This window comes from Hyposmocoma kahamanoa, unplaced genomic scaffold, assembly GCF_003589595.1.
Source record: "Hyposmocoma kahamanoa isolate Upper Pololo Valley unplaced genomic scaffold, ASM358959v1 64, whole genome shotgun sequence".
NCBI classification, from domain to species: domain Eukaryota; kingdom Metazoa; phylum Arthropoda; class Insecta; order Lepidoptera; family Cosmopterigidae; genus Hyposmocoma; species Hyposmocoma kahamanoa.
The window spans coordinates 20,940,677-20,967,277 of NW_020653852.1; the positions used below are offsets into that span (position 1 = coordinate 20,940,677).

The window sequence follows — 26,601 nt, forward strand, 5'->3', positions numbered from 1 at the left end:
CCAAAAATTTGACTATGCCAAAATTGTTTTCACAGAAAAAGACTTAATAGTTTTTAGGACAGTTTCCTTATATCATCTATCATCATCTGAGTTCAAATTTCCCAATACCGTCCAATGAAAAAAAACCACTCTGTATAGTATACATTCAAGCAGTATGACCAGCTGTAAATGAGGTTATTTATATTCTCTATACAAAGAGTACCTGAATTCACTACCCAGAACATCCAATTTGTGAATTAGTTTCCCTTACACAATAACACAAGTCATCTATCAATCATCGACTCATTTATTGCTATCTTCATCGCATGATGGTAAAATAATAGATAATTTTTCATGATATCAATTGAAGGGACAAGCAAGTTGTGCGCCTGGTGGTAAGCGACACACAGTACAGTTTCTGTGTCACCATGTGATATGAAGTTGACAAGTCCCATGTCCCTGTAGTTACTAGGACCAGCTTGGTGCGGCCTCACAGAAGAAGGCTATTTGCTATACCTTCTACACGTTCTAGGGCAAGTGATCTGGCTCCTTTGCCCCGCGCGCTTAAGTACTTCAATCGAATGATTATCTTTGACTCCTCTTTGGACCTCTTTGCATGCTCGGAAGCCCATTTTACGGTTTCCGCGGGACGATATCTCGAGTCATTGACCATGGACAGTAGCATCACATAAGTATTGTGATGCTACTCCACCTCATCCTACATCCTGAATAATTAATACTATGTTAATGTTTTAAAATTTGATTGTTAATAATGTAATGTCCAATTCCATGATTTGTTATTTTTATCTAATTTTTTATTCAGTTTATTTTATGTAATATATAAAATTCAATTATTTGTAAATTTTCATTCAATTTATTTTGTATCTATTCTTTATTAAGTATGATTACATTATTATTTCAATATATGATATTAGCTTAAGAATTACTATTGTGTTTGGATATTAATCTGTAAGCAATATGCAATATAATAAATAAATTAATTAATTAAAAAAATAAACTAGTTCGCTTACTCTTCAAATCCGAAACGCAGTAATGCTCACTTTACTGTTTGGTGGTAGAAATAGTTATGGAGGTCGTAATCTTAGATGAAGTCTTTCACAAGGAACTCCCACTAAGTCATCGTGATAAACTAAACGAAAACCCTGACTGGAAGAAACATCACTGCACAGTTGTATCCACCCTACCACAACAGTTATCAAAAGACTTACATCTTTCGATAAGTCAGCTTTTGCATTCTACTCTGGAAGATCAAGAAAGATAACCTAGAGTGATCACGGATCTGTTCCGTCAACACTTAGAGCGATGCCACACGGTGCGTTGCGTCGACTGAACGATGACGCTACATTGTACTACATATACATGCCACATGCTGCGTTGAAACGACGCGCGCCGACACGGAACGCGTACGCATTTGAAAATGGGCAAGGAGACGAGGCGAGAAGGGGTGCTGCGGTGCGCTGGTACCATACCCTGCAACGTCGAAATAAACAGCGTTACGTTACGTAACCGCATCGTTCGTGTAGCACTTAGTGCGTTGAAATTTTAGTGTTGCGTGCTCGCGATGCCCGTGTGGCATCGCTCTGTCATCTAACATCTCGCCATTTTCTTACTAAAGCTCCGGAATCGGTTGTTTTTATTCAGCTAAAGCTAACCAACTTGATTTAGAATCGAACCTTATTTATAGCCAGCATAGCGTTTGAATTTACATCGCATAAACAGTGAGTTCACACGGTACGCATTATGAACCAAACGATTTATTTCGCCATGCAAAAGACGTTTATCACCGGATGAATTTTCATCCGGGTTCAAGTGGAGTCAAAACGTTACCCAGTCAATGACGATGTCCAACATTTTACTTTTTATTTCATGGTTTTCATTTTATGATATTTTAAGGGACTGATTTAACACGTGAATATCGTCTTTTATTGTATCGTGGGTTCCGAGGCAAAACTCGGTAAGTGTTTAAATCATCGTCAGAGTGCATAAAGTGCCTAGGGATTTAAATCGCGCACATGAGTTTTTTCAAACGAAACCAACGTTTTGGGATCTTTATAGGTCTGACTGAGATGGTAGTGATCAACCAGTTATGTCTAATATTAATGCAAACCCTATTCCGAACTATAATTACATACGTACATATCATCACGCCTGTCTCCCACTGAGGTAGGCAGTGACCTTGGACCTCCACCAGGTACGCTTCTGACAAACGTCTTTCGCCTCCTCCACTTCCATCAGCCTCTTCATACGTACCCGTTATTTCTAGGTACTTTTAATCCATCATCATATCAACCAGTAGATGTCCATTGCTGAACCTATGTTCAGCCTAAAGGCCTATGCCTTTCCCAAGTATTTCGAGACTAGCCGATCGGACGCGACGTGCATCCATCGGTTACCCCTACCAGGTCATCCGTCCATCTAGTAGGGGACCGTCCCACTGAACGCGTTCCGGTTCGTGGTCTTCATTCAAGAAACTTTTTGATCCAACGGCCTTCAGTTCTACGAGCTATGTTCCCTGCCCACTACCACTTCAACTTGCTAATCCTTTGAGCTACGTCGGTGACTTTCGTTCTTCTACGGATCTCCTCATTTCTGATTCAATCACGTAGAGAAATGCTAAGCATTGCTCGCTCCAAAGCTCGTTGAGTGACTTGGAGTTTATTTTATGAGGCCCATTTTTATTCCGGCCTTTTTTAATTACATCCCCAATCTGATTGAGATATCTACGCCAAGGTCTACCACTCGCCACGCCTCCATCCACATTCGCTCAATCAATTTGTGCCGTCAGTCTACCAACATTCATTCTTTTTATGTGACCAAAACAATCGAAGAATCGAAGATCATCCCCCTCTCTCTATCCTGTAGGACTAGCTCAACAAGACGCAACTTGTACGAGCGTGACATAGAAGCGCGACATATTGCTATTCTCAATGCGAGAATATCAGTACATTGCGCTTTATGTCGCTCTCGCTCAAGTTGGCCCTATCACATCGTGTGACATCGGGGAAATCCGGAAACTACGATTATTTACGAATGCTGTTACCGCGTCTATAACTTATTGCATTAATAACTGATGTATTTATGACAATTTAATATGAAAGATTATTGGTCAGTATGTAACCTCAAAATCATTGACAACATTAATAAAGTTTCTTATTTCGTTGTCCTAAATATATAAGTGAATAATACGATAACATATAGACGCAAAAACAGCGTTCGTATATATTCGTGGATTTTGAGTTTTCCCGAAGAAATAAAGATGAAAGAATTTCTTAGATGGCGCTACGGCAAACAAAAGTCGTTAAAAACCAAAACAAGGATCTAGAAGAAGCATATAGATAAATTTGTGACGTCTGGTGGTTCTTTCCGTAGATCAGTTGTGAGAGATCCTGGCACGGTCGACGCGCGTAGCCGCTCGATTCCATATTTGCAAAACACAAATTTGTACCTTAATAATTGGAAAATATAGATGAATATGCTATAGGCGAAAAACATGACGCGTCGCGACGCTTCGACTCTGCGCCAGTGTGTGTTGAGCCTAAAGCTTGCGTATGTTCATTTTTAGTTTTTGCGTTGCGTATGGTCATTTTTAGTTTTGAATTTGATATCAGTGTGAATATATTTTAATAATATTTTTCGAATTAGTATGCATGTAAAATATTTATATGATTTGTTTTTGTTGTCTTTTTTACGTCATTATTTTATCCAGTGTTCTAAGTAGTTTATTTGTTATATGCTAGTCATCTGAAAGTACACCTGCATAAAGTGATAGTCAGACCGTCTATAGATATATGTGTACAAAATATAACACCTTTTTATAACACACTTTCTATTTACAGGTAAACGTCATTTTCCTGACACAAGGGGAAATTGAAGGTAAACAAATTATTATTATAGAAAAGCCTTGTAGGGCGTTATTTTATCTATACTACGACAAGTGTGTGATGAGCTCCAAATTCAGCTGTTCTATTTCTATTATTATAAATAATGTGGGTGGAGCTTCTTGCCAAAGGATTCGCCCATAGAAGTAATTCCAATTTGCCTATTTCTGCTGTCAAGTAGTAACGTGAACATTACTGCGTTCCGGTTTTGAAGGATTAACGGTGCTGGTAAAATCACAGGCACATGGGACTTGTGAACTTATGTCTCAGGGTGACGGGCGCAGTAGCAATGCCCCTTAGTTATTGCGATTTAAAGCTGTGAGTGGCACTGCTACTGTTATGGACAGGCGTGTCGCTTACCACCAGGTGCACGACTTGTTCTTCCCTTTACTGAATATATAGTCAAAATCAGCACATTTTTAAATAATTACTATTGATAAATATCTATCACCAATCATATACAAACTCTTTCACAATGTAGTCCACTGCTACTGACTAGTAGATTTAAGGTTCTTTCGATCGATCGACATTCTTCATTTAGGCTTCTATTAGTGTAGTAAATGCTGTTCTGTTTACATTTCCTATAACATGTTCCACTGTATTTCTTCTTCAGTTTTCATTTATGAAACTATGAATTATCTGACTTGGAAAACATGTCATAGATCACTATATACCCGACGTTTTGTGTTACGGAAGTTCTTTTTTTTACCTTTATACATATAAAACAGGCTTTAACGCTGAAGTTACTATCATGTTTATTTCATAAATTCAAGTGTATAAAAGAACAGGAGATCGTAACTTTATGTACCGACTGGCTTCTTGGAGCTTTCGATTTATATTTCTTCTTGAATCGACTTTCCTTCTTTGTTGATAACTGGTAGGCACAACAAACAAATCCATGTCAATATTTTTTTATGATAACCAGTAACGACAGGACGACAATAATAAATCAGTACAAAGTACTAAAAAAGCAGTACCCAAAAAAAAAAGAGCAGTTTCTCAAAATATTTGCAAATTCTGAAAAAATATTTATATATATAATATAAATATTTATATATTAAAAGTAGTAAAATATTGTCATTACAAAAATACTGCTTATGTTTTTGTAATACAATTTTATTCTTAACTTTATTCTAACTTTTAGACAAATACCTTCACTTCAAGATTTTATTTTATTTCTAATCAATTAATTGGACGTTACTTAAATTAAGAAATTTTTACCTCTTACATCAAATTTAAATAATCTTAAATGAATTCAAAATTTCTTGGGTGTATTTTAAGAAAATATATTCTTAAACAAAAAAAGAAGTAGTTTTCTATTCAGATTAATATTCTAAATTCTAGAGTATATTCTTAAAGCAACATTTCGTTTTCATAGTCAATGTTGCCCTGACATGTCGCCGAAGGCGCACGCGGAAACAATTACTTTTACTTGCGCTTGTAATCACAAAAATCGTAAACAGTCCTTTATCCAAACAAACAATAAGTAGTATCTTTAGTTTGTGAGTGTGTTATTTGTAGTCGTAATTTAAGAAATTTGGTTTCAGAATGAAATCAAATTTCTGCATTTGTAACAAGTACAACTTCAACATGCAATTAGTTCCATCGCGCCACTGCTAGATGGCATTAGTTGTACTTTGAAACGCGCTATCGTTTTGTTAACTTCAATAGTATAAACTCATCTCATATATTTTAAATTGTTAGTGCTTTCTGCGGCTGTAGCATTTATATGTCACTGAACGGTACTCAAGTATTTGAGAAGATTCCGTCCTATTTCTGCAATTTAAAAAGTTTTTTTGGCACTGAACTGTGTGCTTTCACGCTATTAAGACATACTGTTGGGTCCATAACCCTGTAAATTTACGCTTTTTGATATTACAGAACATGAATCTTCAGTCAAATAATTAAGTTTTTCATTCTTTCAATTTTTCATTCCATTTTTTTCAAGTCAAAATCGGACATTCCTAATAACTAATAAATATTTTGTTGAATGTAGAGTAGCTTTGTGCCTTGAAGTAAATTAATTTGCTCTTGGATTCAATATTTCTGTCTTATAACTAAAATACACTTTTCAGACGTTTTTTTTTTACTATTATCAAGTAATTATTCTCTAGCGTCTATAGGGAGAGGATCGTTTTGTTGGATTTAATAAATATGTCTTCATAATAAGAATTTTGTCTTTTTCTAAGTAATCTGTTTTTACCGTGTAGGCTTTCGGGTTTCTCTCAGAGAAAAGTTTAAGGAGACTGGTATTATGACTGTGGCATTACAGTACATTTACTTAATATTTTATATGCCCGTCAAAATATACATAATTTCAATAAGAAAGAAGATGTCCATAATATTAACCTTAGAGTTAAGTCCACACTCACGGTACCACGATTTGGTTTAACCAAGGTAAAATACTCTTTTACAGGGAACTGTATACGTTTTTACAACAAGATTCGGGAGCATGCATTAAGATTATCATTTCCTAAGTTTCAAAACTACATTAAAAATATTTTCAAAAAAAAGTGTTAGATAAAGATCTATGGATAGACAACATGGCTCCAGATTCCACACAAATTTTATTCAAAGTGTATTCCATAGAATTTAAGTTTATTTAAAAAAAGGGATATCCCTAGAGTTAGAAGTCAACGTAGTGAACGAGCAGTAGCTTAAATGTGACGTTTTCAAGTGTAAATTTATTCTACCTATGGAATAAATGATTATTTGACTTTGACTGTTGGCCCCATTGACTTACAAATAAATGGACGATGGGTCTAATACAAAAACCACGAAAAAAATGTCCCAAGTCAACCTATTTAAACGTAGTGACATGTAAAGGAATATGAAAAACCTAAAACGTTGAATGATTATCACTAGTATCAGGTTTCTTACCACGGTATGACTTCTTTTTATTTTCCCGACATTTCGGAACGGTTGCACGCTCCATGGTCACGGGTTGACTGGACGTTGAATTTAAATTGTAATGTCATCGCAGTACTGTCTAATTTTGCTTGCTTCGCTGTCAGTCGAACAAACGAAGACTAAAGCGTGAATGACGCTCTGTATACGATTTTAACGCCCTATAAGTTCGGACACTTTCTAGCGCGGACCCGACGTCCATATAATTGTAAGTCAATGGTTGGCCCAAATTACAAACTGCAAGTTATTCCACTTCAAAGACGTTTATCACATAAATATGAAACTTATCGCATCATTCAAACTCTAGGACTATCAATATGTCAAGATGATGGAACGGGGATGGTGGAATGAATTAATTCCGTAACACACTCTCTGTGAAATTGCCTGTAAATAAAGATACCCAAGCAACCTAACGGCGGTAAACGAACTTATTTCAATTTATTCTGATTTTAGTGGATTTTGTAACTCCGGTATTACAAACACTAAATTTCTGCGTTACGTCGTCAATTAATTGATGAAATTTTTCGTTTTGCTGTTCCAGAGAGTTATACGGGGTTATATGTAAAACACATTTTTTTATGTAATATCAAGTGACGGGACGAACAATTCGTGCAGTCGGGCAGAAATAAATAAGGTGGCAGTACTTCCCAGGACGAACTCTTTCACAAGGAGCTCTTACTGCTACTAATTATATTAACAACCTTTCATGACTATATTTTACTAACATCGTAATAGTATAGGAAAAATAGTTTCATTTCCTATGTGTAACAATCGCGAAAACCTAAGAACTCGATATCATAATAGTATACAACAACTTTATTTCCATGACAAAACATGATAGTAGTGGTAGCGCCAGTGAGTACTTACAGAGTGGTACTTGTCGGTTCCACATCTTTTTTTAAATTAATTTCTAATAAGATTTAGAACAAAATTTTCTATCATACGAGGGTGAATCAAATATAAACGGTAATTTTACTGTTGTCTGTACCAAATACGTTCGGACCTGGTGTCGCGGTGTTGTTGTTGTTTTGTTTAATAGGAGTGGGGGTAACAGCTTACTTCGCAGCAGTGTTGTGTTCTGCCGTCAGTACAGCCATGGCCGAGCAAGAGGTACATCCATCTGTTGCGCAACGCATCGTCATAAAATTTTTAGCAAATGAAGGTGTTAAATCTTCGGAAATTTTTACTCGTTTGCGGGCACAGTTTGGGGACACTACTCTGTCTCAGAATCGAGTATATACGTGGGCCAGAGAATTTAGGGATGGACGAGAACGTGTGGAAAACGAAAGTCACCGTCGACGCCCAAGGTCAAGTCTTACAGATGAAAACATTAGTGCCGTTCGAGAGCTAAAAACAAGGGATAAATTGGAAGAAATGGGCTGGGAAACTCTCGAACACCCTCCTTACAGTCCAGACTTGTCCCCTTGCGACTACTTTTTGTTTGCGCCCTTGAAAGAATCACTTGGAGGAAAACGATTTGAAAGCAATGACGATGTCGAGAAGCACGTGCGCGATTGGTTGACAACTCGCCCTCAATCTTTTTATGAAGAAGGAATATTCAAGCTTCCAAATCAGTGGCAGAAGTGTGTAAATAATGCAGGAGACTATATTGAAAAATGTTGAAGGTATAGTTTTTGTATAATATTATTCAATAAATATAATTTTAAAAATTACCGTTTATATTTGATTCACCCTAGTAGTAACACGTTTCTTGTTGGTAAGTGCCAATTACTGGGTGTTCATTATTGGAAGTTATCCGTTACTGGTAAATTAATTAATGGATTTTTGGTGTTTCTAACGGCCACTGAGCGCATGAGATTGTTTGAGAGTTATAAAAAGAAATAAAATATGTCAAATCAGAAGAGATAGCGTAGTAGCGGCACGTCAGTTTCCATTTAATATGAACGAAGATGGTTCTCGAATACTTCTTACAATAGTACGTACTATAAATTGAATCGATGAATGATGGAAATCGTATCTATAATTGCACAATTAATTTAAAAAGAACACGGTTTGCAAAAACAACGTAAACAGAAATATTGTAACTAAAAAAATGGCTTCCTTTCGGAACGTGTCAATTTAAAACGAGATGAAATGTTTATTGTTTTATTGTTTATTAGGTTTACTAAACTAGTTCTATTTATTAGACTATGAGTTAAAATATATAGGTAAGATCAGCGTAGACGAACAAAGGGGGAACGCTGCCAGCATCTTGGGCACCTTGCCGCGGGGACCCAAATTTATTCGTATTATTTACTACCTGTTGAAGTTTTAGTCCTTATTTTTGGTAACCTGGGGGCATACCATAACCATTTCAAAAACAATCTTATTTCAATGTAAGCTTAAAGTAAGCTTATTATAATATTACTCATATTCGTACCATGACGAACCTGACAACCAAATAATGTATTATTGCAAAAGCGATTGAAAGAACCATTGACTTACAAATAAATGGACGACGGGTCTAATACAAAAACCACGAAAAAAATGTCCCAAGTCAACCTATTCGAAATTTAAATTGTTATGTCATCGCAGTATCGCGCTGTCCGTAGAACAAATGAAGACTAAAGCGGAGTGTCGCGCTCTGTATACGATTTTAGCGCCTTACAAGTGCGGACAATTTTTAGCGCGGACCCGACGTCCATATAATTGTAAGTCAATGGAAAGAACGAATGATTTCCCAATATTGTCTATTCCTTACTAAAAATAAGAAAGAGATAACGCTATGTGAACTATGTATATAACCTCTTTCTTTTTTGATGTTTCGAATCGTCTTATCGTAGTATAATGTTTAAGTACTTAATGTTATTTACTTTCAGAGAATTTTGACTGTTAAGAAAAGTATGTAATAATAAAATCCATTAAAATTACGTTGTTTTCAATAATTATTCCGCATTTTCATGAATAAAAATCAATAAAACAAGCTGAGTCTTGATAGTCACGTTGTGAATTCGGAACTATAGTCTAGTGTCAACTGTTAGTTTCACCAATGAGCATATAGATGGCGCTGTTATAATTTTACGAAATAAACATCGCATATTTTTATTTTAACGAAAAATTATTTACTATGCTCTTATATAAAAAATAAACAAAACATTGAAGAGATATATCTATAAATAAATAAGTTCAATTTAACTTTTAATCATTACAAATCAATATTAAGACAATAAAACCGAAAATAATATTGTTTCCATTGCATCCGTGTAACTATTTTAAGATTGCTAAATTTGACATAAGAGCAATATTACTTTAATGTTAAAGTCGCGTCATAGTACGAACTGAGTGAATGAATATTCACAAAGCTGCCAATAAAACATCATAGTTTTTACATTACAATAAGCTTACTCTAAGCGCGTTGTGGTACGAAAAGTCAATGTAAGGTTAAAGTAATATTGTTTTAAGAGGTTATGGTAGGCCCCCTGTATATTTTAACCTATTGTCCAATAAATAGTACAAGATCGAAGCAAATTTCACGTCACTTAATTTCTCGATACTGACCTCAAAAGTTCCCAAGTTCAAAAGTGCCAAGTTTTATTGAATGCGGTTACCGGAAAGTGCGCGGAGCCGGAATATTTTCTTCAAATTTAAACGGAACCAATGCTGAGGTACCCCCTTTTCAACAAAAAAAAAGAATCATCGAAAATTGGTTCACAAATCGAGTTATCGCGTAACATACAGGCAAAAAAAAAACAGTCGAATTCAGAGCCTCCTCTTTTTTTTTGAAATCAGTTAAAAATATGACAAAGCTATGGTACTTAATTTAGATTTACGATTGTCCACTTAGAACCACGTTTCAAAACCATGAATCAAAATTATGATTTCCTCTAAATCTATTTTTGGACGCTCTAGCTGACCTAGCCTTGTGGGAGGTTGGCAGTTCGATGGTAAATTATAAAGAAAGGAAAAACGTATATTTATTCATTTGAGTCACTGTACCACTGATTACTTAATAGTCACAACGTAACAGAGCCCATACGTCTCAGTGTTGGCAGTCGTCAATGATAACACACGTTACACAAACGGCTCAGCTCTGCAGTGTACGCGATTAAAAAAATACAGAAACTTTCAGACGTCGAAACCGCTAGATTGGTTTACTTCAGATATTCTCATAGTCTAACATACGGCATTTTGCTTTGGGGTAATGCCGCCGGTATCAATAGAGTCTTTGTCCTGCAGAAACATGCAGTTAGAGCAATTTACAATCTAGTCCCTAGAGTATCTTTGAGAGATAAGTTTAAGGAAATCAACATTCTTACACTAGCGTCACAGTACATCTATGAAAATGTAATTTATATTAAGAGGGATAGTAATCTCTTTATGAAAAATAGTGACAGACATAACATTAATATGAGAAATAAAAATAAACTAGCTGTTCTTGATAGTCGTCTTCGCAAAGTGACAAATTCGTTTAAAGGGCAATGTATACGCTTCTACAGGATTCCGGTTGATATACAAAATTTGCCATTCACGAGGTTTAAAACTATAGTGAAACAAAAACTTTATGCTAAAGGTTATTATACAACTTCTGCGTACTTGTATGACAAAAATCCGTGGTAGTAACCCGTTTAACTCGTTAAACTACCTAGTCTCGATCTCTGATGTTTGAAAACAAAAAAATATTGTAAATGTTGAATGTGTACAAACGGTATTTACGACGAGCAACCCCTAGAGTTTCTTGCTCATTCTTCTCAGGGGAATCTGCCTTACAAATGCGCGGTAGAGTTTAACCAATGTGACCATTTCAATTTTAATAATGCTTACCTATGAAATAAAGATTATTTTAATGTTGATTTTGATTTTATACAAATTGATCTATGTTCGTCCAAAATAACTTAAAGTTGCGTAAATTGATTGCATAATTACGAGTTTTTAAACCCTTTTAGTTTTGAAACTATGTAATTTAAAGGAAATCTGGTAAACCTCGACCCTAGATATTAGTTTCCATATTGCGTCTGCTGTATATCATTGAGTTTCATTAGTTAATATTCAAAACAGGATGAAACTTCGTTTGTAAGGAGCGCGCTTGCAGAAACATGACCTTAATGCCGCTACGCAGATGGCATGCTCTATTTTGCACCTTATGTGTAACAAATTATTGTTCAAGTTAGTTTCACGAAGTTGACAACCGCATGATCCTCAGGTGGCGAATTTCATAATTAAGAATCAGTATAAGATTGGATACTATGTTAATTATTTTCAAAGCGTGAGTTAAAGACCATTATTTAGCTACTATTCCATTCATATTTTACGTATTATATTATGAAATATGTACTTACCTAAATTATTTATAATAGTTTATAATAATTTAATATTATTATATTGTTTATTTATTACGTTGTTTTTGTTCTGTTGTGTACCTATGCCCATTCTTTTAGTTATAGTGACTTAGGTCTGCACATAAGCCGAACCTTTTAGTTGTATTTTTCTTGTATTAATTGTGACTCTTTGTATTTCCAACCGACTTCAAAAAAGGAGGAGGTTCTCAATTCGACTGTATGTCTTTTGTTTTTTTTTTTTGTATGTATGTTACGCGATAACTCCGGTATTTGTGAACCGATTTTCATGATTCTTTTTTTGTTGGAAAGGGGGTACTTCCATAGTGATCCCATTTCATTTTGAGAAAATCCACCTCCTCTAAGGGTGGCTGTTCACGCATGAAGATTCATTTTTATAAATAATGCTTTTTTTAATATATACATTTTTATTATCTCCAGTGTCAAGTCCTGTATAGTGGCGTATTTAAGGATATTTCAATAAAACTTAGCAAATAGCATTGACTTACAAATAAATGGACGACGACGGGTCTAATACAAAAACCACGAAAAAAATGTCCCAAGTCAACCTATTCGAAATTTAAATTGTAATGTCATCGCAGTATCGCGCTGTCAGTAGAACAAATGAAGACTAAAGCGGAGTGTCGCGCTCTGTATACGATTTTAGCGCCTTACAAGTGCGGACACTTTTTAGCGCGGACCCGACGTCCATATAATTGTAAGTCAATGGCAAATAGACGTAATTTTACGTACTTTTGAGGTCGGTTTTTTAGTAATCTGTACTGAGATTATTTCCTGTACAATAAATACATTTCTCAACTGACTTGCTGTATGATCTAATTAGAAACCAATGGAATAACTCTGTAAATCTATAAAAGTTTTAAGATAAGATTGTTATACTTTGGTTATAATATTAGTAATATATAAGTGTTATAAACAAATAAACCATCATACCTATCTCTGCCTGGGGCAGGCTACGTTACTACTACGTTACTGACTACGTTATACTTTTAAAATACGTCTTTTACATTTATCGAGTATATAACAAGAAATGGAGACGAAATAAAGGCCATTTATTCACATTTATCCAATATGTACATTCCTGGTAACTCATCAGTGATAATTCACTTGTAAATATTAACTCTCATTTGCATTGAAATATAGATAACGCCAACAGCTGACCTGTGTGTAGGTCTCCGTATTTTCCAAAAATATTCTGTATTTGTTATAATAAAGATACCTCTAACAATGGCGTGCTGTTCTATTCGGTGGTGTGGGAAAAACAGCAAACATCTAATTACAAAACAAACGAATCAAATTTCATCGGTAATTAAATATTAAATACGTAATTTTGCAAGTTTCGTCCATTATAGCAAAGCTCAAGTTAACTGGTCGATTTGAAGTGAAAGAATTGACGACACCCATTGGCGACACCCGTCAATTGTTTTTAATTCGGGCTGGCCAATCGGAGCGCAGTTGACAGCGTAATGATTTGGTAGAATAATTTTCACACGAATTAAATGACATTTCGTCTCTATTCCTGGTTATATACTCGATGTTCACATTGCATTGATATTCATTTGTTTTTTATGAAATGACTACACTAATTTGTTATAATTATTAATACAAATGTTTGTGTTTGATCTTTGTGTTCATAATTATTAAAATCTTTCACATTTTCCACTAGCATACATCTTTTTATACACTTATCAATCTGGTTAAGTTATACGCTGAGGTTATCTACCTATCGATGTTATTTACAATTAAAATGTTTATTCATGTTTTATGAAATTAATTACCTATACAATAACTACAAATACTCATGCATATGCATGTGGCGTATCTTAATGGAATAATCTGTTCGAGCATGTGTTGTGTTAAAAGTAATAATAATAAAATATATTTATTCACTTATTTCAGACGCTCAATCCATAATATTTGTTAGCAAATATACTTAAAAACTAATGTTAGAATTTACCACATTTCACTAAAATTTATAAAATTAAACAATTATGAAAAATAAATTAAAATTATAAAAACAAAATTCAAAACTATAACATCATTAAATCAAAATTGAAATACAATCAAAAATTTTAAGCTAAAAAAACTCTTCAAATCAGTATAAGAATGATTACAAAATAAAATTCAAAGTAAAAAAAAATTACACCTATGTTCAAAATTTATTCATAATAATTTTGTTGTAATAATAGGTGAAGTGATTTATTTTAACCTATACGGCGGTCTGGGTCCGGAATGCTTAATATGCACTTTTGTTAAATCCTGAAGTCTACGGATAATTAAGCCATATAACAGATGGTCTGTTGAGATGTGTCAGAAATAGGAATTCTCTGCAAAAGCAATTACAATCTGATCTTAACAATAAGGTACTGAGTATTACATACGGGAGATATAGGAACTATTGTACTGGTCTAATAAAAAAGGCTAAACGTAAATACGAACGTGACAAACTGGCTAGCTCGTGTAAAAATAACAAAACTGTATGAACTACCATAAACGACATTACACAATTCAAACAAATTAAAACCCCTGACACCAACTTACTTAACATTACTGATACTCCAACTATCGCTGTTAATAACATAAATGATTTTTTTGCTAGTATTGGTTCAGACTTGGCAAAAGACATTACAGCTAACAATTGTGTTCATCACCCCTCTTTCCTAACTAGTAAAAGAAACTCACAAGTGTCCTCTTTTGTTTGCCTGGACACTGATCCCTATGAAGTTAACTTTATTCTTTTGAATATTGATTCTAATAGTGCTCCTGGATGGGACAATATCCCAACTAACTTCCTCAAGAAATCTAATCTCGTACTCGTACCAATCATCTGTCATTTAGCTAATCTTTGTTTTGCGCAGGGAGTATTTCCCAAAGCGTTAAACAAATCTATTGTTACTCCCGTGTACAAGAGTGGAGACAGAGACAAGGTCAACAATTACAGACCTATCTCAGTTATTACCTCCATATCCAAGATTCTTGAAAGACTAATAAACACTCGTTTACTTAAATATTTAAATAAATTTAACATTCTAGCTAAGACACAATTTGGTTTTCGTAAACACTTATCCACAGAAGATGCAGTAACTTCATTGACGTCACAGATTGTTCACAACCTAGACAATGGTCGTAAGTGTTTGTCAGTTTTCTTGGACCTCAAAAGGGCATTCGATACCGTCTCTGTGCCTATTCTTGTCTAGAAGCTAGAAAACGTTGGTATTCGAGGTACACCCCTTGCGCTCCTGACCGACTATCTGAATGACCCTAAACAAAGTACAAAGATAGGTAGTTATATGAGTAATGACGTTGATATTATTTTTGGTGTTCCTCAAGGAAGTGTCCTAGGTCCAACTCTTTTCGTTATTTACATAAACGACCTGTGTAACATGCGTATACAAATGGGAAGTGTGATCTCTTACGCTGATGATACCGCCTTGGTGTTTTCGGGTAGCACTTGGGACGAGGTGTACAGATCTAGTGAAGCAGGATTGGCTAAAGTTTCTGTATGGTTAAACGAAAACCTTCTTACATTAAATACTCCAAAAACAAACTACATCTGTTTTTCTATGCGTAACTCTGGCCAACCTGACCTCAAACATGAAATTAGAATTCTTAAGAACGGTATTAACTGCACCCAAACCTGTAGCTGTCCGATTATATTCAAGGTAGATAAAACGAAATATCTTGAATTAATAGTTGGCCAAAATTTTACCTGGTATGACCATTTAAATCTTGTATCTTCTCGATTAAGAAAACTCATTTGGATTTTTAAAAACCTTAGATACGTGGCAACAAAAGACTTAATCACTAAAGTGTATGTCGCCTTAGCACAATTCGTCCTTGTATACTGTATCCCTATCTGGGTAGGAGCTTCTGAAACTAAATTCATAAAATTAGAAAGAGCGCACAGATACTTACTTAAAGTAATGCATTTCAAGAATTGTAGGTTTCCCACAACGGAGCTTTACAGAATTAGTAATGTTCTTACGGTTCGAAAATTATATATATATTAAATTGTATCTGTAAAGTACACAAAACCATCGTTTTTGACCCGCTAATTTTGAGGAAAAGAAGAAAAAACCTTGTGTTACCGTATCAAACTGTACGTACCACCTTTGCTAGTAAACAATTTAACCGACAGTCCTCTTCTCTCTATAATAAAATAAATAAAGTACTAAATCTACACCCATTGAACTTGTATAAATTGAAATCTACGCTCTCAAAGTGGTTACGATCATCAGAGTATGAGGATACAGAACGTCTTTTAGAAGTGCTGGAATAATTCTTCACCAAAATAAACACAAAATCCCTCACACGTTACTAACACATTGGTTGTTGTATATATGTTTAGGTATGGGTATATATTGTATGTATATGTATTTGTATGTATATATATGTGTATTGTATATATTTTCATGTATGTTTATTATATATATTTGCACGTCAGATTATTTAAATAATATATTGTAAACTTACCAACCCACGTATATCTAGTTCATTCAAACACACCACCACACACAGAAATAATACACTTCACCCACATACACACACACTTACTCACTCACCACTCACAAATTTTACTCCTTGATATTAATCATCTTTTGTTAATTTTCAATTTATTTTGTCCTTTTGTACAAATTAAGGCCCGTATTTTTTAAACTTAATCACACAATTTTAAATTTAGATATTGTTTAGAATAAGGAAGAGCGGAAATCCCTAGCACAAGTATAATTCATTACTTAAAAGGGAATCTCGAGCAACAAAATTGTAAAGATTGTTTCTTAAAAAAAAATAAAACATTTTTGATTTTGATTTTTGATGTTATTTAATGGACTTAAATCGTTTCAACTCATGCATGGCACATACTTCACTATGCAGATAATATGTTTCTATGCCTTAGTGAAATGGATTCTAATGATTTGAAATCGTGATACAAACTTCCACTTCTTTATTTTTTTTTAACAAAATTGAGTAGAAGCTGATAGCCTCGACGACATTTCGAAATATTATTAATTCTACTCACGTTCTTTATCTTCGTCGCCATTTGAGGCGTTTACCCTACTTAGTATAGGGATAGCTCAATGAAACAACATGTGTATACTTCACGTACACGTGCGATACGTCCGCTCACACCACTGTCTAGTGTAGTAGTGCGGGATCGGCGGGCCGCAGTGTAACTTATATTGTCTAATGTATATGGCACAATTATGTGCATACACTACAGAGTGGAAGAACACAAATATTATTATCATTGAGTTTGTATTGATAGCATATCTTCAGTATTGTCGAGACTGAGCAACCAATTTATGATTTTATTCATAAATTCATTTATAATCAATGAGTAAAAGGTAAGTACATTATTAACTTTATTATATAGGTAGCTTCCGAGAAAACCGAAGAACTTTCAAGCGAATTTAGTTCGTACACACAGAATACACGCTTTGTACTCCATATTTGTATTTAGTTCCAAATCCTTATGTTTTTATTATTATCATTATCTACATATATTATTATTATAAAATGCATGTGTTGTTTATTCGAGTAATGAATGATGTCTACTTCTTTTTCCATTCCCACTTTGCTCTCTACTCTATTCTCCTTACCACTTTGTTTCAAAACTGTGCTCACATAGTCTTACTATTCTCACGAAACCAGTTTAGTAACACTTTCATGGTTATTTGTTAAGCGACTATCACTGCTTTCTTACCCCGGTATGGCTACTTATTAATTGATTTTAGTGACCAACGGCAGTTGACAGCTTTGAAAACAGACATATCTGTCTACCCTCTTTCGCTGTCGACGACTACCCTCATCTCGCTTTTTGTGCCGTTACCATTGTCACTCACTTTTTTCCGACAAACCACTATATTTACATGTGACACCAAAGTGGAATTGTTTTTGTCATTGCCGTTGTTACTAAGTTTAGATTTATGACTAAATATCTAAATCTTAAAGCACTTCGTCTAGACTTTGACCTTTATTACTATATACATAAATTATACCACCGCGAGACAATCGCACTTAAATTTATGGTCACCCAAAATCCACTTAGAATCACATTAAGAATTATCGGTTTTCGTTTAACGTCGTTTTGTTTCATTTACTTTGGCTTTGTTAAATTACGAAACGTAGAAAACGGCGAGTTTGGAATATAACTCGATTTAAACATGCTTCATTCGTGACTCGCTTTTATAAAGATTTAGATGAAAATTTGTAAAATCTATTCTTGATTTTTCGTACAAATATCTACTGCTAAAGTAATCTAGTATCTATATTCTATATTTGGCTACAAATATGTACAGTTAGGAGACTACCGTTTTCATAGCAATCACTCCTAAACATAAAGTGACCAGAACGCAGACTGTACGTTTTGCTCGTCGTAATGACATGACATGACTTGTGGATAGGTTAAAAGTGCATGTCGGTGATTAATTATGCTTAACTGACCGGAGATGTGATTATGTAAACTAGTATTTGTTAAATTTATTATTGAGAGATATTGGCGGCGATATTAAGAGATTATTTTTGTAGTTAGAAAATTCTAGTTTAATTTAGTTTTTACTAGTGGATTCTAAGTATACTTAGATAATAAAAATAGGTAAGGAGATATACTACCGCTCTGAATGTAGAATTTAAGTCGTTGTGTAATAAAGTTCTGCAATATTCGAATGTCTTACAAAATTTACATTTTATTTGTTTTTTCCTTATTGTTGAAGTAGACAAATATGTAAATGCGGCCAGTAAGCTAACTATCTGTTTTGCTACTTTATTCGTATTCAATTTCTCAAATTATACAGAAATCCAAATCCACTTGGGAACATCCACATTTTCTCACACAAAAACTATGGAACCCTTCATTTGTCTCCGCCATTGTTTTTATCACGGTCCCCATTCATCGGAATGCCATAAAAGTGGAAGATAGTGACAGAGAGGCAGTTGGGTAGGCATTAAAATTACTTAAACTGCGTGGTAACAAAAAATAAACAAAAATGACCTCAAAATGTTTCAGTATTTATTTTCTCATTGTTAAGTTACTAGAAATTGTATTTGTACAAATAATGAGTATTTACACAGCGTGACGTTTGTACTTATAATGATATTCAACAGTAATGCCGCTTGTTAACGGTAAAGGAAAAACATCGAAATGAGACTTACATTTTTCAAGACGAATTGTACGAAAAAAGATTGTACTTTAGAAAACGTGTTAAATCTTGAACCTGCATAGAGCCTGCTCAGCGGACTAGATTTAGACCCATAGTTACCAGTGAAACCTACAATATGGATTGACAACCATCATAGGGTACAATAATAAAAGAAATAATGTATTAAATATGCATATTAAAAAAGAAAAAGATTGTCCAGAAGAAATTGTTACTTAGCAGTAAGGCCGCTTGTACATTAGATTATTCTGCCACATTTGCGTTACTCTAACTAACTGTTCAATGTTGTTATTGTAATTTTTTGATGTGCAATAATAGTTATTTTTGATACAAGTGCGGAAAGTTAGTCATTATTAACAAGTCTCGAGGCTTCGAGGCGAGACTCGAGACAAGTGAAAATGACAAATCCGCACGTGTATCAAACGACGTTTTTTAATACATTTGCGAAAAATCTACTCGTACATTGAAAGTAAAATAAAACAGTATTTAAAAAAAACTCATTTTATTTCTTTGTTTGATAAAAATTCAGAGTACAATGGGAACTGTTGCCAGTATACAGCCCCATTAAAATTACTATTTTAGTGGCGCAGCGCGCAGCGGCCTCGCGTAATACGGAGGTGAGTATATATACATATATATCATTGTTAACACTCAATCAGCCATCTTTATGGAAAATATTTTGGTATTTTTAAATGCATCCCGTCGTTTTGTAAAACACCTATGCAATTTAAACAAATAAGATGTTTGCTAGTAAATATAAGTTTTAATGACGAATGACTTACGTCACAAAGCACATAAATATTAAATAAATATACAACCGCTTTAGTTCTATGTTTAAGATTTGAAACAACATTAAATAAAAAAAAATGGAAAAGTAAAATGCAGTAGTGCGAAAAATCCAACTTTCGGCACGATTTGCAGTACGAAAAATACCACGTTTTGAGCAACTAAAAAAAGAAGAAAAAAGAATATTTCATTCATCCACTCAACTATAACTTAACTTTAGTAGCAGTAGAGCTCCTTGTGAAAGAGTTCGTCCAGGGAAGTACTGCCACCTTACCTATTTCTGCCGCCAAGCAGTAATGTCAGCATTACTGTGTTCCGGTTTGCAAGGATGGTGGCTGGTGAAATTACAGGCACATGGGACTTGTCAACTTATGTCTCAGTGTGACAGGCGCAGTGGCAGTTCCCCTCATATCTTTGGGATTTAAAGCTCTGAGTGGCACTGCAACTGTTATGGACAGGCGTGTAGCTTACTATCAGGTGCACGAATTATTCGTCCCATCATTTTATGTTATGATAAAAAAGAAACTAATTTTAAATATTATTATTGGCACAAGGATCGAACAAACTTAAACAAAAATGTTTATCCGACTGGACTCAAACCAGCGTCTACTGCCTCAACGTGGCTACCGCTATTATCAACTGAACTCCGAATCATTTTTGAAAAGTGATAATATTATGAAACTGATTGGTCAGCCGTGACCACAGGACCTGTAAAAACATTGGTTTTGCTTGAAACCAGAAAACAAAAACCAATTCAGAGCTGAAAATTGGACAGATTAAAGAATACAGTAATTAACTGCCTCCGTGGCCGAACGGTTACCATGCCGGACTGCCACGCAAAGGTCCCAGGTTCGATTCCCGGGCCGGGAGAAATATTTGTATGGCCTACATTTATTTCTCTCGTGAGTTTGGGTGTAATTTGTGGTTGTCTATGTGTGTGTCCATGGCACCCGCGACACAGGGTTTCCCTAGTGCGGGGCTATGTTGATTGTGAGCGTTATTATATTATTATTATATTATATCTGTTACTGCTACAATTATTATTAATACGTTAAAGATGTGGCTTGAAAGAGAATGTGGTGACTAGAATAGAGAAAGGAATGTTAAGGTAGTTGGGGCATGTAGAGTGGATGAATGTAAGAAGAATTACCTAACAGATTTATGATGCGATTGTGGATGGAAGCGTTTTAAGATGAAGGACTTACATTGATCAGATCAATCATGTTTTGGACCCGAACTGACAAGAATAAGAAGTTGTATGAAAAGGGTTTTTAATGTATGTGAGGCTAGAAACTTGTGTCAGGATAGAGTAAGGTGGCGTTCCGTGGTCTCTGCCTATTCTTCCTGTGGGAAAAGGGCGTGAGCTTATGTGTGTCGATCTGAAAAAATAGTTTCATTATCAATGCGTCACAATCGTGAAATCCAAAGAACTCGATAAGTGATAATTGGACATAACTAGAAAGTAGGAAATTTCTGCTTATACTGACGTATACTTATAAAATTGGCCACATTTTAGCGCCTCAACTTTAACATTTTCAGAGCTCTAAGTTCGTCTCTGGCCCAGTCTTTCCTCGAGTCAATTTTATGAAAAAACCACCAAATCAGGATGTATGATGGCTATCAACACTTTACGACCTCTTCAGAACCAATCCTGTTCTTTTTTTGTAGTGTTTTTAGTGCTAGATTCTAATTAAGCCTTGTCGTAAAGTTTGTTTGTTTGTAAATTATTTCGTTTTGAAGCGAGAATTTGCAAAATGGCAATTCTTTTCAATTATATAGTAAGGAGAAATTTGTTCTTTTCTATGAAACTCCGTAATTGAAAAGATAGATACCCGGTTTATGTTCTCGGATGAATAAATTCTCACGTCCCGGTGCTATAAGTGATCATTAGCAACACACCTGGTCAAAAGGCTTTTGTCTTTAGACACTAGTATTTTGGATAAGAAGATATGGCGTAGCTTTCCTAACGCAGCCCAACCGCGTCGGATTCGAATCGAAGTTGAACCTATCTAACTGGATATTGTATCCCAGGTATAAATAATCGTCAACAACTTTGAGTGTAGAGTTTCTAGTCGTCGTGGCAGAATCAAATTGAGATATGGAAGATTGTTTAAAGTAAATTCTCAATACAATTATCTATCAAACATTCTGATTAGAATTACTCATTGATTTGTTTATAAAATTCAAAAACCATTACTTTTTATTCCGGGATTTGATGTAGTTCATTGACAAATATTTAATAAATTTCAGAGTATTAACAGAAAATCATAGTGATTTAACAATCTGGTAATATTTTAACAATTTTATGACTACGAATCTCGTAGAAGCTACGGCTCTACGGAGCCTTACAAATCTCTACGAAACTGCTACGTAGCCAATTTTCTCTCGACAAATGGCATGAGAGCCTTGGGGAGTGTAGTATTTTAGGATTTTTAGCACTCGGCTTACGGGATTGGAATTTTTTTTTATTATGTTCAATTTTAGGGTAAATCTAATTGTTAAAAGTTTGCCTGCGCACGGGAGGTCTGGACTTATCTTTACTTTAATGTACTAATTATTATTTTTGTGAAAATTTTCACTGTGAATACTTACATGATGGAGAAAGTACTTAACACGAACTTGGTAGCCCAACGCTGTCGACGCGCCTATCCATAACAGTTGCAGTGCCAATCATAGCTTTAAATCGCAAAGATCTGAAGGGCACTGCTACTGCGCCTGTCACCCTGAGACATAAGTTGACAAGTCACCAACACAACAGCTCAGTTGACAAGTCAGCTGATGGGGTGAAACGTGGGTCAGAGTCGTAGCAAGTGGAAGACTGTGGTCTCTACTTACCCGACGGGAAAGGCGTGAGGTGTATGTGTTTACGGCGTACTAATTCTTTAGGTACTACTTCCACCTCACGCAAGCCGAGTTAGATTACACAGGTAGACATTACGTTATTATTTACATGTGTTACACTTTACGGGTTGGGTCACGTAACTCGAGTTACCGACGTCGCTTTGGTAACACAATTTGTAGAGACCTCTTCGGGCTTAAATTTAAAACTTTACTTGAGATAGACAATTTTATACTGTTTCTAGATCTTATTCGTTAAGGACTTAACGACGACGATTCTTTCTTTATAACATAAGCCTATAAGGCAGTTGACAACAGAGACGTAATCAGAAAAACAAAAGAATACAGCTATAAATAGCCGACATCAAAAGGTCACAGCAACGACTTCGCTAAAACAGTAAAGATTATTATATTTATTAATACAGGGATAGAAAACAAAGAAACATTTCTTTAATCTGGCAGGATTCAAACCTGCGTATCTATATCCAGTGGCGCGACGAACAAATCACGCGCTCTTAGAATTTCAAATCGCAAAGATCTGAAGGGAACTGCAACTGCACCCGTCACCCTGAGACATAGTTGACAAGTTTCATAATAATAATAATAACGCACACTCGTAGCCCTGCACTTGGAAAATCGTGCATCGCGGATGCCATGGTCACGCATATAGACAATCACAACTTACGAGATAAATTAGGCCAAAGAAATATGAACTGAACCCGTGCGTGGCCGACCACTTTGCTAACCGTTCGGCCCCGTTCCATGTGCTTGTAATTTCACCAGCACCCTTACCATTCAAAACCGGAACGCAGTAATGTTCACTTTACTGTTTATATTCATTCTTTAAAAAAGTAGATACTTGAAAAATGTTCATAAAAGGTAGAGGTAGTATGTTAAGAGTTCCAAAGAAAGCTTTACACAATTCTTGTGCTACAAGCATTGACTTACAATTATATGGACGTCGGGTCCTCGCTAAAAAGTGTCCGAACTTATAGGGCGTTAAAATCGTATACAGAGCGTCATTCACGCTTTAGTCTTCGTTTGTTCGACTGACAGCGAAGCAAGCAAAATTAGACAGTATTGCGATGACATTATAATTTAAGTCTAACGTTTTAGCTTTTTCATATTCCTTTACATGTCACTACGTTTAAATAGGTTGACTTGGGACATTTTTTCCGTGGTTTTCGTATTAGACCCGTCGTCCATTTATTTGTAAGTCAATGATTACAACACATAGATACAGAATCGCTTCACAAGGGGGTCGATTCGGAACCTTACGATGACTAAGTTGTCGATCGATTTCTTTTCATTTTTATTCACAACACCTACAAGCAAATTTTTTTGTGTTACAATTCATTTATTAGCATCGAATCGAATTTTGTCCCTATATTACAAGCCAATACCCAAGTTGCTTTCTCTTTCAAGTCTTTTTTTAGAGAACTAAATTAATAACTCCAATTTGTCGTCGCAATTAACCGCTAGATAGCACCGTCCTAACTTGCGATGATAGGTATTGATGATATTGATCTTTTAACGATATACCAACAGGGTAAAGTTTGTAATAATAATCCAGAATTTAGGAAATGAAACTATTTTTCCGGATTTAAATCGCGTATATTTGTTTTTTCAAACAAACCAATGTTTCGGGCCCTTTACAGGTCCCATGGCCACGGTTGACTGAGTTGGTATATAAAGTAATCAACCAGTTATCAAGATTTTGTAGTGCTGCAAATTAAGAATTGTGAGAGCGAAATCGGTTTTGATAGTAATCGAGGTTTATGGCAATTTCATTGTTTTTTTTTCTTTCGTGATGTATACGATGTAGCTTCCTACCTTGCCCTAGGCATAGTCATACAAAGGGGGAACGCTGCTAGCATCTTGGGCATCTTGCCACGGGGACCCAATTAACCGCTCACGCGATACATACAGCCGTAGACGCATACCACACCTAGAGATGCCGGTGATGATTTTATATCGATTTATCGGATATCGAAGTTATAACAGGTAAAAGAACTAATATTAATTGCTATTTCGGTAACTACTCTAGCAAACCATAAAGTTTTTAATGCCTGGGTCTGTCATTTAAAAAAAATAAACAACTTCAAAAATACGTCACGACAATCGTGTGTGTTATTGTTTGGGCTGGTGATTTCGGTGTTTATTTATTGAAAACATACCGTAAGTAGCATTTTTTAAGTTTACCCTGAATATAAATATTTATAAACTATACTTTAAGGAGTAATTTCATGGTAAACGTTAGAACAACTCAATCGGAATATTATCATATTTATCCAAGTACACCAAAAATTTCATTAGTGCTTTTTAAGTGCAGGATTTGCGGTGTATTACTGCATTTTATTTGAGATGTTTTTATTGGTAGTACGGAGGGTATTTATTTAGCAATGAAGAATAATAATTTTTATTTATAAAAACTTGTATTTAAACTGAGTCTTTTTCTAATTTGCGAAACCAAATAGCCGCCATTTTGCGGTAGGAGGAGCGCATCGCGTGAGCGGTTATACTCACATAATTTAATTCTAGTTTTAGTTTCTAGCATTTTGTTGTACCTTACCTATATGGTTTAGCTTCAATTCAAACTAACTGTCAACAGACATAGAAGAATGTTTAACGCTTTAATTAAAATTCTTTTTAATTCTAGATTTTTAAGTAAGACTAATTTAAATGAGTTCCGTTTTAAAATTGTTCACAAGTCCGGCGCCATCTTCCCAACGTATTCTATTTCTCTCACTACTACTCGGAATAATCACAAATTAAGATAAAAAACAGAAAAATGAAGAATACATATTTTTTAATCTGCACGGGAATACGGACTATTTTTTACTCCCGCAGCTATGAAAGAGATGTGAGAATAATGCGCATGGTTAACCATGTATTAAAAGCTATAATCACAGGTATTCTTTGCACAAATACTATACCGTTGATGCAGATTTTATATAGATGAGACTTTTCTAGGAAAAGCGAAGTAATGGGCATCGCAGTAGGCAATTAACAAGAACTGGTATGAGTGAACATAAATGAAGGTACTTTGAGATAGGTATACGCCATATTGACAACTGTACATACGCCTTCTTTTAACTTAACGAGCCATGATAATTCGGGTCGAGCGCGTGACGGGTGCGCGAATCGCATCTCCCCGCTCTCTGTGTGTTTCACGCTTTATCGTAAGCGACATTTTTGTCTAAACAACGTATTTTGTCGCAAATAATATTTTAAACTATAAAGGACACGGACGTGTCGTCATTTCCCGCCAAAATTACATCCAATAGAACATCATTGCAAAAGCCAGGTATATCGTTAGCTCAATTTTATATTTTAGTATAACCGATAGAATCAATATTAACCTTACCTTACCTTAGTAAGCAACCTCACATATTATAATTATAAAAAACGAGGCAGCGCAGTGCCCTCTCTCAGGCGTAGCAACGACGATGCAACGCGTCATATGACATCGCTCATACAGTACAATAATGAATGGGTATGACAGAAGAAGTATGAAAGTAGGGTAAATGCTGTAGCAATGAAAATGTGTGTAGTGTGTGCAAGTCCTAAAGACAAATTGACGGACAGTGTAATATGAGAGCGTGGTGGTATAAAAGATGATGTGAGGACTAGAATAGAATGGGAAATTCTTTGACGGTTTGGTCATATGAACAGGGTGGATATTAATAGAATATTAGAACAGATTTATAACGCGAATGTGGAGGAAAAGGTGGAAAAAGG

General features: G+C 35.0%; 1 pseudogene; it reads left to right on the plus strand.

The window, feature by feature from the left end:
* LOC113230703 overlaps positions 1-26,601 on the plus strand; it is a 407,414-nt pseudogene that overhangs the window by 89,759 nt on the left and 291,054 nt on the right.